This window comes from Lycorma delicatula, chromosome 12, assembly GCF_047948215.1.
Source record: "Lycorma delicatula isolate Av1 chromosome 12, ASM4794821v1, whole genome shotgun sequence".
Taxonomy (NCBI): domain Eukaryota; kingdom Metazoa; phylum Arthropoda; class Insecta; order Hemiptera; family Fulgoridae; genus Lycorma; species Lycorma delicatula.
Genome location: NC_134466.1, coordinates 64978492 through 64993417, shown reverse-complemented (window position 1 = coordinate 64993417; position 14926 = coordinate 64978492). Strand labels below are relative to the sequence as shown.

Below are 14926 nucleotides of genomic sequence, written 5' to 3'. Positions count from 1 at the left end.
TTTGATCATAAAAAATACAAAATATATATATATATATATATATATATATATATATATTAATTTATTAAAAATTTATAGTGCGCTGCGTTTAATTAATAAAAATCACCTTTGAATCCTTTGAAGTAGGAGGCTTAATATAGAATTGTTAATATATATCTAAATATTTTGAAGTTGTGGATTAATCATAAGTTATAAAATGTTACATAAAACTGATGATGATGATGGTTATGTCATGATCTACACAATTAATTGAGGATCGTAACAATTATCAAGTTTTATTTTAATGTATTCATACATTATTTATAGGATTATTCAAAATTACTTTGAGAGTTGTGTTAAGACATTGATATAAGCAAAAAAAAGACATTGATATTGTTAGAAGCTGTAAACTTTATATATTTTGTGTTCATTATTTTTTTTTATGGCTAGGAAAATATTTCATCCTGATTTCTGCTGTAATAAAGTGATACAGGAATTCTTTGGACCCAAATTAAGGGGAAACTTTAGTGGTTTTGTATGTTTTGACCAGGAAAATTGAGTAAAGTAAGTTTCAGAACTATATTCCTTACAATTTCTAAAAAAACAATTGCAGTAACCCCCTCACAAAAAAAAAGAAAAACATGGTTTTCTGTTTTCCATAAATAAATTATAAACAGTTAATTAGGTAGATTTCATAAGAAAGCTACCTATTGTAATGGGTACCGTGATTTGACTTCTGGAAAATTTTGACATATTTTTGCATTCCTCCTCCCCCCAGACCCCAAAACCACCATCAGTTCAAAAGTTTATATATACATATATATATATATATATATATACATATATATATATATATATATTTCACTTTCTTATGGATGTGTAACTGCAGTAATTTTGCACCAATTACTTTCAAATTGATACATAAATATAACGATCGTAGAATCATAAATAATCTCGGTTGAGTTCGTCAATGGACCTGGTTAAATGGATCTGGTCAATGGAGTTGGTCAATCGGATCTGGTGTGGGCTTTTTTGAAAAAAACAAAAACAAAATATCGCTATAACTTTCTTATTAAGTAAAATATCGAATTCATCTAAAGTCCCTACTACTATTCTTTAGATAAGGGCCTAAAACCTATCTAAGTAAAGTTTTTTGATATCACCAACCATTGGCCCAGGGGTTGCAAAAAATGGGGTTTCGAAGACAAAATAAAATCATACGTTCCTTAATAGGCACAATATCAAATCGGTTTAAAGTGGTCATTAGTCCTTAAACATTATGTAAAACATTTGTTTCAATCAATTTTTGATATGACCAACTCTTACGGACTTGTAATGTTGCTGGAAGATGGGATTTGTCGCATGCTAAACATGTGAAACGTTTTTCACATGCAACCATTGTTGTATTGAGTAAATTTGAAGTTTTTCTTAACTTTAAGGTGGAAATATTTTTTATCCCTTACTTAGCACCGGTGAAATCTACCATCACCTTCTGGTGTGCTGAAAGTGATTTTTTTAATTTGACAAACGTTTGAGATAAATATATATAGAACATATTCTTTCACGTTAAATAAAAATTATTATTAATTTGCATAATCAGTAATAGTTATTTTTTCATGAAATTGTAAATTTATTATTTTGGGATTGAATTGCAAAAAGCCTGTATTTTGAGCTCACAATATCTCACCTTAATGGCTTCTAAAATGAAATTTATTCTTCTGGATTCAAATTAAATTTTTATAGAATATAGCCATAATATTTATAAATGCTTATATAAATTAGAAAATTTGTGTATTTTTTAGTTATTAATTTTCATGTTTGTAGTAAAATTTTCTCATTGACCGTGTCTGAAAAATATGTAAGTTATATTGTTACCTTTGTAGTAGTTTAACATAATTACAGTATTTTCTTAATTGCAATTTCAGTTTTGAAGTTTTTATAGATGTTTATTTTAATTTGATTACCCTTGTTCTCCTTTTTTTACTTTAACTTCACAGGTTTTTTTGTTGTGCCTGTGGCTTTCACAAGTAACATCATACTGGAATAGTTGGAGCAGTTGCAGGAGGCAAGTTTATTTTTTAGACCGTGTGTATCAGTAGTTGTGTGTATTGGTATCACCAAACGATAGGAAAACCTTTATGTAAATTACATTACATATTGTGATTTAATACTGTGTGCCTTAATCGGATCTCTAAATTAGTATATGTACAATATACGTATGATCATTGTATAAGATTCAGCTCCCTTCTGCTTCAAGATGGTGGCAGTGTCAATCCAGAGTTAATCTTGCTATTTTTTCTTCTGAATATTAATGTAACTATATATTTATGTTACAAATTAAAATTTTAATGAACACACCAAATGAAACTTTTTTGTTCTCCGAGAATATTATGTTACTGTCAACTTGAACCATCAGGTCACATGCAGCTACAGGTGCTTGTCGTGAATTTTAATGAGCATATTCATATTTTACTCATTATTTTATGTTTATTAAGTTTTCCTTTATTGAATTTGAGGAAATATTAAAAAAAGAAATTAAATCTAATAAAAAAAAAAAAATTAAATATGTATTACTACTATCTTTCCACTTAATGACGGGAAAGTTTCTTTTAGAAGTATTTTATACTTTCTAATAAAGGAACCATTAAGTGGATCTGATTATTTGCTCTATTTATTTAATGTATTCGCTATTTTAAAAAATTTGACATTACAAAAATAATTTTCTTTACTGCAGATTTATTTCGGAGCTTTAATCCAATTTATTGTTATTTTTTAAGTACAGAGTAAACATTAATATTAATTAATTAATATTATTTTATATTATTATTTAATTAATATTAAAATATTTTAATATTAAATCTAATTAGGCATTTAAACTTATATTTCAACAATCATTATGTTAGTTTTTTACTGGTAATTTCTGGATTTATTGGTATTTACGCATTATAAAATGATGGTATTCATTTTAAATGCTATAGGTTATCTAGTTTAAATCAAATATATTTTTTATGGTAATATCCGTAGTTTTATTTATTTTTTTAACATTTAATATACATTTGTGACTTGCAATATCTGTTTCATTTCATTATTTATTATGTAATTATAATCAGTAAATTTTTTTAGCTGTCCGCCAAAGTATATTTAATTATTAATTATATTAATCATTGCCACTTAATTTAGTAATTAAACATTGTTTTAATAAAAAAAATATTTATATATATTTTTAAATTTTATATTACTTATTAAAACATAATTATTTTTTATCTAATTTTTATGTTTTAAAAGTTAACTCTATAATTGATTTGTGATTGTATTTAAATTACACTAGAAGACCCGGCAATGGTTCACTATTGCTAGATTTGATTGTATATATAGATTAAATCAACAAAATTGAAAGTTTCTCTCTGAAAAAATTTTCAGAGAGATCGATGACTGGCTTTTTGTAAATGGTAGTACAATTCATTCTTGTCAACTTTTTTTTTTTATAATTTTGTTATTTATTATTTTAAATAATAAAAAAAGATCAGCATTTCTTTTATTGTATAGTCATAAAATAATATTGTTATGTTATTTGTTATTATTGCTGAAGATAGAGTTGTGAAAAAATTATTTATTGTTTGTTTATCTATAAGTACTGTATTATTTATGTACATATTACTAGTTATAATAATTGTATTCAAAATTGTTTATCAGATTTGTAAATAAATATATGAACAACAAATTTCAGTGTTTTTAATGTTAAAATGCAATGTTTATGTGCAAATACTTTTATTCAATTATCATTATTTGTATTATTCTGTAATGATGATAATTGAGATCACTATATACTAAAAATACATGCATATATTGCAGATATATGTTTAATTAAAAAAAAAATTACGTAATTTTATTTCAATGTTATCTGTTTGATAACTAAACAATTTTATTTTTTATAACTTGTATGATAACATAAGTTTGTAGTATTACAGGTTATCAAATATAACAAAGGAAATAATTTTATTTATTTATATACATTGTGTTTGCATCTTTTTTAAAGATAATTCTATTCTGCCTTTAAAGATTATTCTACGTAACTGTAGTACAGTTTTTTTTTTTTTTTTAAACAGTGTTTGAGAAAGAAAGCTACTCCTTTATTTCAGGAGGTTATTTATTTATTTTTTTAACTTTCAACTCCTATTGGCTGCTTGGTAGTTATTATTAGTAATGTTTAACATCGGTGTTCTATTGTTTATTAAACACGACTGGTAGTATTTCATTCTTATTTCACATCCTTCAATTTTCAAGTTGTTATTTGCTGAGATATCCAGTTGTAGTGGTATGATCAGGTTGTAAAAGATAAAGTTCAACTGCTTTTATTCTAACTCAATGGAATTGTTCTCTACCTAAAATCTAAAATTAAGAAGGAAATGTGTAATAACTGTAATTATGAAAATTCCTTAATTACAGCTTTGCACGCACTTTATTTCTCCAGAAAGAAGACAAATTGTCACCCAAACCCAGTTTCTTAATGATAGATGAGTTTTACCTCATGTAATAAATGCCATACCGCAATGGGGTTTGAACCTAGAACTTTTTTGGTAAAACCCAGAGATGTTTCCATTATGCCGTAAACATCAGGAAGCTAATTTATTTCAAACGTTTACCTCGTGATATCAATCTAGATTTTGGCCCAAATTTCATTTTAATATTTTGGAAGTGATATTTTATTTTAGGTTTTTTATATACATTTGAATTAATTTGGTAGGAAACTTAATAAAGCAAATATTAGCAGGGCAGTTCTCAATAAATTTATGAAATATTGATCTTTCAGTACCTGGCATTCCTCCTGGGGTATTTTTAAAAAAGAAAAGATTCTTATTTATTTTTCGGTTGATGAAATGACACAAAAACTTTGAAGCTTGTGCATGGAATATGGAAATGGAATTTTTTAGCGTATGAAAAATGCCATGTCTGATGGGATTTGAACCCAGGACCTCCAGATGAAAGGTCGAGATGCTATTACTCCACCATGGAGATCGATAGATATGTTTTAATTGTTTAAATTTTTATTTTATATTAAATTTTTGCTTGACAAAGTCTTTTTATAAACTGTAACTGAAACAAAGTAAATTACTGAAGAAAATGCTCCTATCTAAAGCTGCAAGTCCCACTAATAGGAGAAAAAAACATACATTTTTTTTATTTATCTTTTTATAAATCTTTTGCCCCCTAAAATATTTTATTAAAAAGTCTCCTTATGAATTTCTCCACTGAGAATCTTTCAGGATAAATTTTTTGCAATTACCAGTTCTTGTAGTAAGGGTCTTAATTATTTAAGCGTAAGATTTTTTTAAAATGAAATGTGTCCATTGATAATTTAAAGATGTTCTGTATTAGTTTTTTACAATCATTACGTAGCCATAGATTTTTTTGTAGATTGATTGTTATTTTTCTGATATTCAAAGTATTTTCACATGAAAATTGATAAAAAAAAATTGCCAGTAATGTATCATAAATGTAAAAAGTAAATCTAAAACCCAATCTAAAGAAAAGTTTTTTGATTTTAAATTTTATATGTGTAAAAAGTAAAAAAATTAAAACACTTATTCTCAAATACCGTTAGCTCATACTCAGTAGTAGTCTTATTACTTTGTTCTTTTTTGTAGTTTTATCAAGATGTAGGGTTTGAAGTTTCTTTTAAGTGTTCTTTTATTTCATACATACAATGTTTTTTATGGTCTGTTTTATTAAATAAAAATAAAAATTTTGATGTAAAATAAACTTTTCCTTTCTTTAATAGTAGAATTACATTAAAATAAGCTATGTAAAAATATACTTTTTCCGAAATCTTACCAAAATTTTAAAGACTTAGTCAAATAAAATGTAATAAATTATTGTTAGTTTTTGTATCTAATTTGATTCAGACTTCAGAAAGTCAAAATTTATATTGATAAGAAAATAAAAAAATGTAAAGAAAAATTAGAAAATAAAAACAATATATGTTTAGTATTACAATTTTATTACTATTTATTTTACTATTTACTATAATTTTTTTACTATTTATTTTACTAGTCTAATTAAACTTGACATTTGTTTCCATATATGCAACATCTTCTTCATATGTAAAGTACAGAATATGTTTTGTGACATATTCCAATTTTTGATTATATGCATTTTCACCAAGTAAAGAGATCATCCATCGATTAAAAAAAAAGTATTTTTTTTTTAAAGGAGATAATCGGTCTTGAAGTTAAGACATTGTTTAATATACATAATTCAAGATCGAATTAGTTCAACCTGGAATTTTTTTTTTAAATTAGTTTGATCATATTTTATACTGATAAAGTGATGAACATTAAGAGAACATAACATGTTTGTTTGCTTTTTGGTTTTGTTTGAAATGCAGGCGTGTAATATTTAATGCACATTCAAATAAATGTATAAACATTAATTGTTATTTATATACAGGAAATATATTCTTAAAGGGAAGTTTTTTTTTTTTACCTTTTTCAACATGTAAATTGAATGTATATCTTTGAGCGATAACATCTTCCTTGCTGTAAACAACAATTTTGCACTGCAGTGTAATGAAGTTTTCACTTGTAGGCATGAGTATTATTTACATTTCAGTGGCCGAAAATGATAAATACAGAATTTGATATCTGAAGCAAGATTCATTTTGTTCCTCGTTTTCTCCTCTTTTATAATCTTGGCATAAGATTCTTGTTATTTTTGTGGATAATTATAAATGATTTGAATGGAAACCAGTTGCTCTGACAAAACCCATCGGGTTGGTCTAGCGGTGAACGTGTCTTCTTAAATCAGCCGACTTGGAAATCGAGAGTTCCACCATTCATATCCTAGTAAAGGCGGATTTGAATACTAGGTCATGGATACCGGTGTTCTTTGGTGGTTGAGTTTCAATTAACCACACATCTCAGGAATGGTTGAACTGAGACTGTACAAGACTACACTTCATTTGCACTCATACATATCATTCTCGTTCATTCATCCTCTGAAGTAATACCTGAACGGTAATTTACATTATATAGGAATGAACTTTTACCTTCATCCTTGTCATTAGCATCAGTTGCAGTTTCTGATGATTCACCAAATGATTTAGGGACATCACCAGCTGTAAAATACAATAAGCTACTGTACATATAGTTCAAGAAATTAAATTAACATTAAATTAAGTTCATTTTTTTAAATTCTAGATTCTTAATTTCATTATATTTTTTTATTAATACACAGACCGACCTTCAGACCTAACAAGTCAAAACCAACTTTTCGTATTACAATGCACAAAAAGAGCAACAAAGTGCTGTATTGTTCTATGAATAACAATAATGAAATACTGAAGAGAAAAAAAAAAACAAATTAAGTGACAACATTTTTTTATATATTGTGTAAAATAGAAAGAACAGAGTGAAGACACAGAACACAGTGGTGTGCATTTGCAGAACCCCCGCAAACAAAATATAAAATTAACATTAAGCAAATTAACAACAAAGTAAACCTGTAAAATAATACAGTTTCTTCCTTTTGTCAAAATCAGTAACACATTATGAGAAATATCTTTTAAGTAAAAACCAGTGGGAAATTTCTTTCCTTAAGGTTGTCAAAACTGCGTCGCTCATGGCCACACTAGTAATGTACACACTGCATTGTTGTCTGTAAGTTGTCGCGTTGTAGTATCTTTGATTACGTACGAGATATTACATTATAAAATGAATAGGAAAATCGATGTTGCAGCTGACTGTAAAATACATGGAGTCAAATGTTTCTTAAAATATCAAAACGTTAAGCCGGCTGAAATTAATAGGCAATTGGTTGGTGTGAATGGTGATAATGTAATGAATGAAAAGAAACGTGCGAAAATGGTGTGAAAGTTTTAGAAATAACAGAATTAATATGCACGATGTATAACGTTCGGGGAGGCCCTCGATAATCACAGAGGACTTGTTGAAACACGTCGATGATGAAATCAGAAAAGATCGTCGCTCAACGATTTCCGACCTGGCTCTTCTTTTTCCATATGTTTCAAGACCTATTATCGGTTGCATTGTTCATGACCAATTAGGCTTCAGAAAGGTTTGTGCGCGTTGGGTGTCGCACGTCTTGACGGAACGTCACAAAAAAGCTCGAATGGGATCTGATTTGGAATTTTTGATGCGCTACACAGAAAAATGTGATGAGTTTCTTAATTCAATTGTTACCGGCGATGAAACGTGAATTTCGTATGACACGCCAGAGGAAAAACGGCAGTCAAGTATTGGCGTCATCCTCAATCACCAACCAGACAGACAAAGGTCAAGCCACATCCATTTGGACGCAAACCACAATCTTTTGGGATCGGTTTGCCATAATGATGATTGATTTCATGCTGCATGGAACGACTGCCTACTGCGAAACTTTACGTAAGTTATGGGTGCGCCATTAAAAATGGGCGATGTGGGTGGCTGACCGACGCCTTCGTCCTGTTGCACGATAATACACGTCTACATGTTGCGGGTCCGACACGTGATTTACTGAGAACATTTGGATGGGAAATTTGCGATCCCCCACAATATAGTCTGGACTTAGCTCCATCTGATTACCATTTGTTTGGGAAAGTGAAAGAAGTTTTAAGTGGTAAGCAGTTCGCGGGTGACGATGAATTTAAAAATGCTGTTAATCAGTGGCTGAATGGACTGGCGGCAGAAGAATACGACAAGGATATATTGAAACTGGTGTATCGCTACGATAAATGTCTTAATTCATGTGGCGATTGTATAGAGAAGTAGTAAAAGGCATGATGTAGTTTAAGAGAAATAAAAAATATTTACAAAGTTTTCAGAATAAATCTTTTTACAATGAAACGGTCTTTACACATAACCTTTTGTACATTCCAAACAGCCTAAATTTACCGTGGTTGGTCTAATGGTGAACTCGTCGTCGCAAATCAGCTGATTTTTTGAAGTCGAAAGTTATAAATCCTAGTAAACGCAGTTACTTTTGTACGGATTTGAACACTAGATCGTGGATACCAGCTTTTTTTTTACTCAAAACTGGTCCCGCCACGGCCTGTTTACTCATCGGAAGCTGGATACCTCAGCATCTCACCCCTCATGAGCGGGGCTATCCGCCGACCCTATTCTAACATTTCACATTAGCATTACCCCTATTCGACTTCTTCTGCGGGCTTCTTTTTCATGATCCTACTCATCATTCCACTTATCATCTTCCAAGTACCCTCACCGAGAAACATAGCCTCAATAATGTTCTCTGGAGTTACTATTCCGACTCTGCAAACCTCTTGCACTTCACGCCTCTCCTCTGCCCATCTCCGGCAATGGAAAATAGTTTGCTCTACCGTGTTTATTTGCCTACAGTAGAGACATATGTCAGATCTTCTCTCTTCCTCTTTTGAAGGTAGCTGTTAAAACAGCCGTGGCCTGTCATAAACTGGGTGAGCTCAAACGAGAGCTCCCCATGTCTCCTCCGGAACCACAACTTTATGGACGGAATCAGCCGCCATGTCCAACTCCCAACCTGAGCTCTGTCCCCACCTATTTTGCCGGTTAACCTCTAATTCTTCCCTGGCACTCCTTTTACTCTTTCCCATCGCTTTCTCAATTCTTTCCGCCGCCAATAACTCTACAGTGGGGAGCGACGACACTACCAGAACGGCCTCCATTGAGACAGATAGTCTTTGGTGGTTGGATTTCAATTAACCACACATCTCAGGAATGGTCGGCCTGAGACTGTACAGGACTACACTTCATTTACATCATCCAGCCTCTGAAGTAATACCTTACGGTGGTTCCGGAGGCTAAACAGAAAAAGAAGACGTTTACGTTCAGTAAGAGGCTATTCTAATGAATGTTCTTCAACTTGTGTTCAGTTCTAAAGCTTATCTCTTGTTTTGAATCGCATTCATCATAATTTGTTAGATGATTTTTATTCAATAATTCAGGGTCATCATAAAAAATGGTGGAGTTTTAGAAGTTCAGATCAAGGCATTTGAACCAGGGTCTTCCCTGGTCTAATGGTGAACACGTCTTTCCAAATTAGCTGATTTGGAAGTCGAGAGTTCCAGCGTTCGAGTCCTAGTAAAGTCAGTTATTTTTACACGGATTTGAATACTAGATCGTGAATACCGGTGTTCTTTGGCGGTTGGGTTTCAGTTAATCACACATCTCAGGAACGGTCGAACTGAGACTGTACAAGACTACACTTCGTTTACACTCATACATATCATCCTTTGAAGTATTATCTGAAAGGTAATTACCGGAGGCTAAACAGGAAAAGAAAGAAAATCAAGGCATTTGGGATATTTTGAAAAATTATGTTGGTACCACTGAAAGCCTTCATACGAAAAGTTTTATCAGCCGTTTTAATCACTGCATCAGTCTGATTACTGAGATGTGTTTTACATTTCTTTACTAAGTACTATGTTTTCTGTTAAAGAAAAAGCACTATATGATTTGTGTTATACCGAATTGAATTCAATTTCGATTTACATGTAAAAAAAAAGAAATCGCCGCATGAAAACAGTATACGACGCTGGGTTCAATAGTTTCAAAGAACAGAAATCGTCTGGAACGCCATCAGTAATAGAAGAAAGGATTAAATTAATTAGACGATCTACAATCAGAAGTCCTAATAAATCCATCTCTAGATTTGGCCTCCTCGGCTTTATCAGAGTACAAATTTAGAAAACCGTTCATAAAGTGAACGTTCATAAAAGGTTGCAATTGTACGCATACAGAATTCGACTGTTGTAAGAAATAAAACTATCTGATACGAAAATCGTTTTCAGTTAGTTGTTGAAATTTTTAAGCAAAATTAATGAAAACGATTCAATTTTAAAAGATATAATTTTTACTTCTGATGCTTATTTTCACCTTAATGGATTTGTTAATGTGTAATTCATTTATATGAAGGGATATAGAAACAGTCGTGTAATTTTTTAGAAAACACCTAAAGTTAATTGTTTTGTATGGTTTAATAAAAAAATGTTATTAGGTTCTTTTTTCTTTGCTGAAAAGACTGTTATGGAAATGTTTCCTCAACCGATGAACTCGAAAATGTATGTCGTATTTATTTTCAACAAGATTATGCATTCCCACACTTTTTTACATTTGTTAACCAGGCTTTGAATAACACATAGCCCAAAAAGATCCTATATCCTTGTCATCAAGAAATTCAGATCTAACCTCCTATAAAGATACATTAACTACATTGTTTAACAAAAATTACATTGCCAGAATAACTTAAAGGAACGAATTAATGGAAACAATTATTACCATAACAGAAGATATGTTATTTGTTAGGAGAAGAAACAGAATGTCGATTGAGAATGACGTACTAGATAACTAGAGACTTCTGGAATTCGTATGAATAAAGAAAACATTCGTAATATTTTTTTTTTTAAAACTGCATAAAATTGTTTAAATTTGGTGAAGGAATGAGCAGTAATAATTATAAAACATATTAAAAGTAGATTCTACATATTCTTTCTGGAGTTAAATACATCTTTTTTTTTCTCGATTTTTTGATGAGATGTAATATGCCTTCTTAAAATTCTACCGACAGTTCTTTGATCTTTTAACTAATTTTAATTGGTAGAAAGCAATCAGCAATGTATTTGTTAATTACAAACAATTAATTCATCAGCTGTGGTTGACAGATGGTTGTCGTCTCCATAATTTTGACTGTGGTCAATTAGGATTAATGAGTATGATTAATATTAATTTTTAAAAAATTAATAAATATGTATTAGAATTTTAATTATAAGTTATTAACTAATTAAATCGTATATAAGTGATGTTGAAGGTAATTGCTACTTTTCTTACACGACTGCCTTATGAATGACTTAATTTATGAGAAATAGTAAATTTATACTTTTGTTGTTAGGAGCTATTAGGTTTTATCAATCAATTATTTTATTGTTATGTTTCATTTAATTTATGTATTTAGACTTGTATATTATTAACACAATCGGTACAAATTCAGTTGTAGAAATATTTAAAGCCGATGAAAATGAAATCACTTATACAAGTCCGACGAGAAGGCAGGGACGTCAGTTCGTACCCATGGTGCCCGAACTACTGAAGAGGCCCAGCCTGACCCATTTTTTTTTATAAATACAACTTTATTGATCGACTAGCCGGCCCGTCTAGTCTAAACCTAGACCCTTGGGGCTCAGATCACGGGACCTATCCTATGGCAGCAGAGCTCGCTTTGCTCACCATTCCCAATTTGCAGGGAGATCGGCGCCCTGCCCATCCGTAGAGCTTGCTTCGGTCGCCATTCTCATCTACCGAGACGGCTGTACCCTCTGGGCCCTCACACTGTACGTTATCCTCATGATTGTGAGAATAATACTGAAAATAATGATTATAGTATTCAGGCTTAACCTGAAAAAGAAACTAAATTACAAAATATAGAATAATAGTAATTAAAGTACACAATCTTTAACGACGAAAAATTCATAACTTATTTCTTTGCCGTGGTGGTAAAATATAATAATGAATAAAAAGATTAATCTATTTTTTCTTAATAAATATCTTTTAAGTCACAACTTTACTGTCCTTGGAGGCGAAGAAATAATAAATATTTTTATTATCTTAACCTTCAACGGAGCTAGGGCCTTGGTCGATGGCTTAAAACCTTCTCTGGGATAACACGAATGTATCCTACAAATTTGAAAGTAATTGGTCGGTTCTTGCGTGATGTGATAACAGACAAACTTTATATAAATGTGTGTGTGTGTGTGTGTGTGTGTGTGTGTGTGTATATATATATATACATACATTTTCGAATAACCATGATTGTTAGATCGATGCATATATCAGTTAGCCTTCAATATACTAACAAATAACCCGTTCGAATTTTGGAAATCGGACGGTTGCTTACCGAAATATTATAAGAGTACCCCATTGCACCTCCCAAAACAGCGTTGCAGGGACACCTCGTTTGTTACCAGTTGGTGGTGATGACTGGTCTTGCCTCCCACGAGGTGTCCGCATACCTCACTACTTTAGCCTCACACGCAGTCTCCACGGGAAGCCCATTATTATTATTATTATTATTTTTATTATTGAACAGAATTTTTAAAAATTATTTAATGTTATTTTATTTAACGTAAATTTAATTTTATTTTTATAATATTTTTCATTCGATCGATTCGAATCATTCAGTTCAAATCCAGCTCACAAAGTGATGAGGCTCACAGTTCATCTTCCTCTATAGTTTTGGAATGCTCTCTGAAACTTATTTACATATTAGAGGATACCTTCATAATGTTTGCTTGAAATATAGACCAAAATACATTTGACTTGTGTTGATTAGCAAAATCATTAAGTTCTTATTCGGTTTAGTATTAATCACCGTGATTGACGGTAACGCAATTCACGGGTGTGGGTTCCGGGCCGGACAATATTACATTCCGCATCGTCCACGGTAGCACCTGTCAATCTTACAGTTTTTTTTTAACCTCCGGAACCACCGTTAGGTATTGCTTCAGAGGATGAGATGAATGACAATTTTGTAGCGTGAGAAAATACCATGCATGATCGGGATTTGGATCCGGGACCTCCGGATGAAAGGACGAGACGCTACCACTCTCGCCACGGAGGCCGGCCAATCTGACAGATTTTTTTTTCTTCTTTTTTTCCCTTCCCCCCAGACCGGTTAAGTATACTCGGTCTGGGAGAGTGTCCTTATACTCTAAGAGGGCCTTCCCGCCCACCGGCTATAATTCCGGCACGGCAGGTCGGCCCCCCCGGGCGGATCTTTTGTTACTTTAATTATTTGCCTGCCTCAAATCCCCAGGTACGAAGCCAGCAAAGCTGTCCCCAGCCCCACCTCAGGGACCGGGTCTCGGTCTTTTTTATGCCTGCCTCAAACCTCGCAGCCGGGGAGCCCGCCCCGGCTATGCCGTTACGGACCCCAACTACTAGGTCGGGTCTCGGTCTTATCTTTATTATTCCCCATAATTCCGATGTCCTATGCCGTTGAAGTGACAAATTGCTAGTACCCTCTTCTTCTACCTTCCTCTTCTTTCTCCTTCATGACAGTGTAGGTGAATTTTTCAAATTTCCCCCAATTTTCATCAGAAGATAGGAGGAATCGGGCAAGTTACTCCGGCTCCACGTCCGATATTCCAGCTGTAATCTCACATCATACCAGTTAACTTATCTGAAGATGGTGTGTTCAGGCGTATCCTCGTATTCACAATACATGCATTTGGTGCTATTTTTCAAGCCAAATCGGAAGAAATACGCCTGGAAATTTCCGTGGCCCGAGAGCAATTGTGTGATATAGTATCCGGTTTCTCCGTGATTCCGATTCACCCATTGTCTTAAACTTGGAAAAAGGCGTTTGGTCCACAAGGCGCCCTGATGTTGATCCCATCTTTCCTGCCATTTATCCATTATCTGGTCCTTTGCTTGCAATTTCTCCATACCTTGGGAACGCAACCATCTTTCTAACACCCCAAGTTCAATGGGTGGATCAGAGGCAAGAACACATGCCGCTTCGTACGATATCCACTTGTTACTCCGATCAAAGCACGTCTATGAATTCCCTGAAGTCGCCTGAAATTTCTAGCAATATGTATAGCCTTATACCATATCAGATTGTTTATAATTATCAGATTGTTTGCCGTTTGTCAGTATCGAGACAACTTAATAATGGATTTGGGGGTTGATTTTGAGAAAAATCTATATTTATACTATCAAAATGCTTGTACTATTAACTAAACTTGAGGAAAAGTGTGCTGAATTTTTTTTTATTTTACAGTAATTTTCAAAAAATTTTACAGCTGTAAAATGGAATATGTTCCTAAGTCAGGAGTTTAAAAAAGAAAAGTGCGGGAAAAAAGAGAAAATGCAGCTAAAAAGGAACAAACTACTTTTGAAAGTATGGTTTTTTTTTTTACAAATACTACAAACCATGTAATTTTAGTAGTAGAACAAGA

General features: G+C 32.0%; 1 protein-coding gene across 2 annotated transcripts in view; it reads left to right on the top strand.

Moving 5' to 3' along the window:
• The window catches only part of LOC142333063 (pancreatic lipase-related protein 2-like), a 51819-nt gene that overhangs the window by 5005 nt on the left and 31888 nt on the right, over positions 1-14926 (top strand). The gene's annotated exons all lie outside the window — the stretch shown is intronic.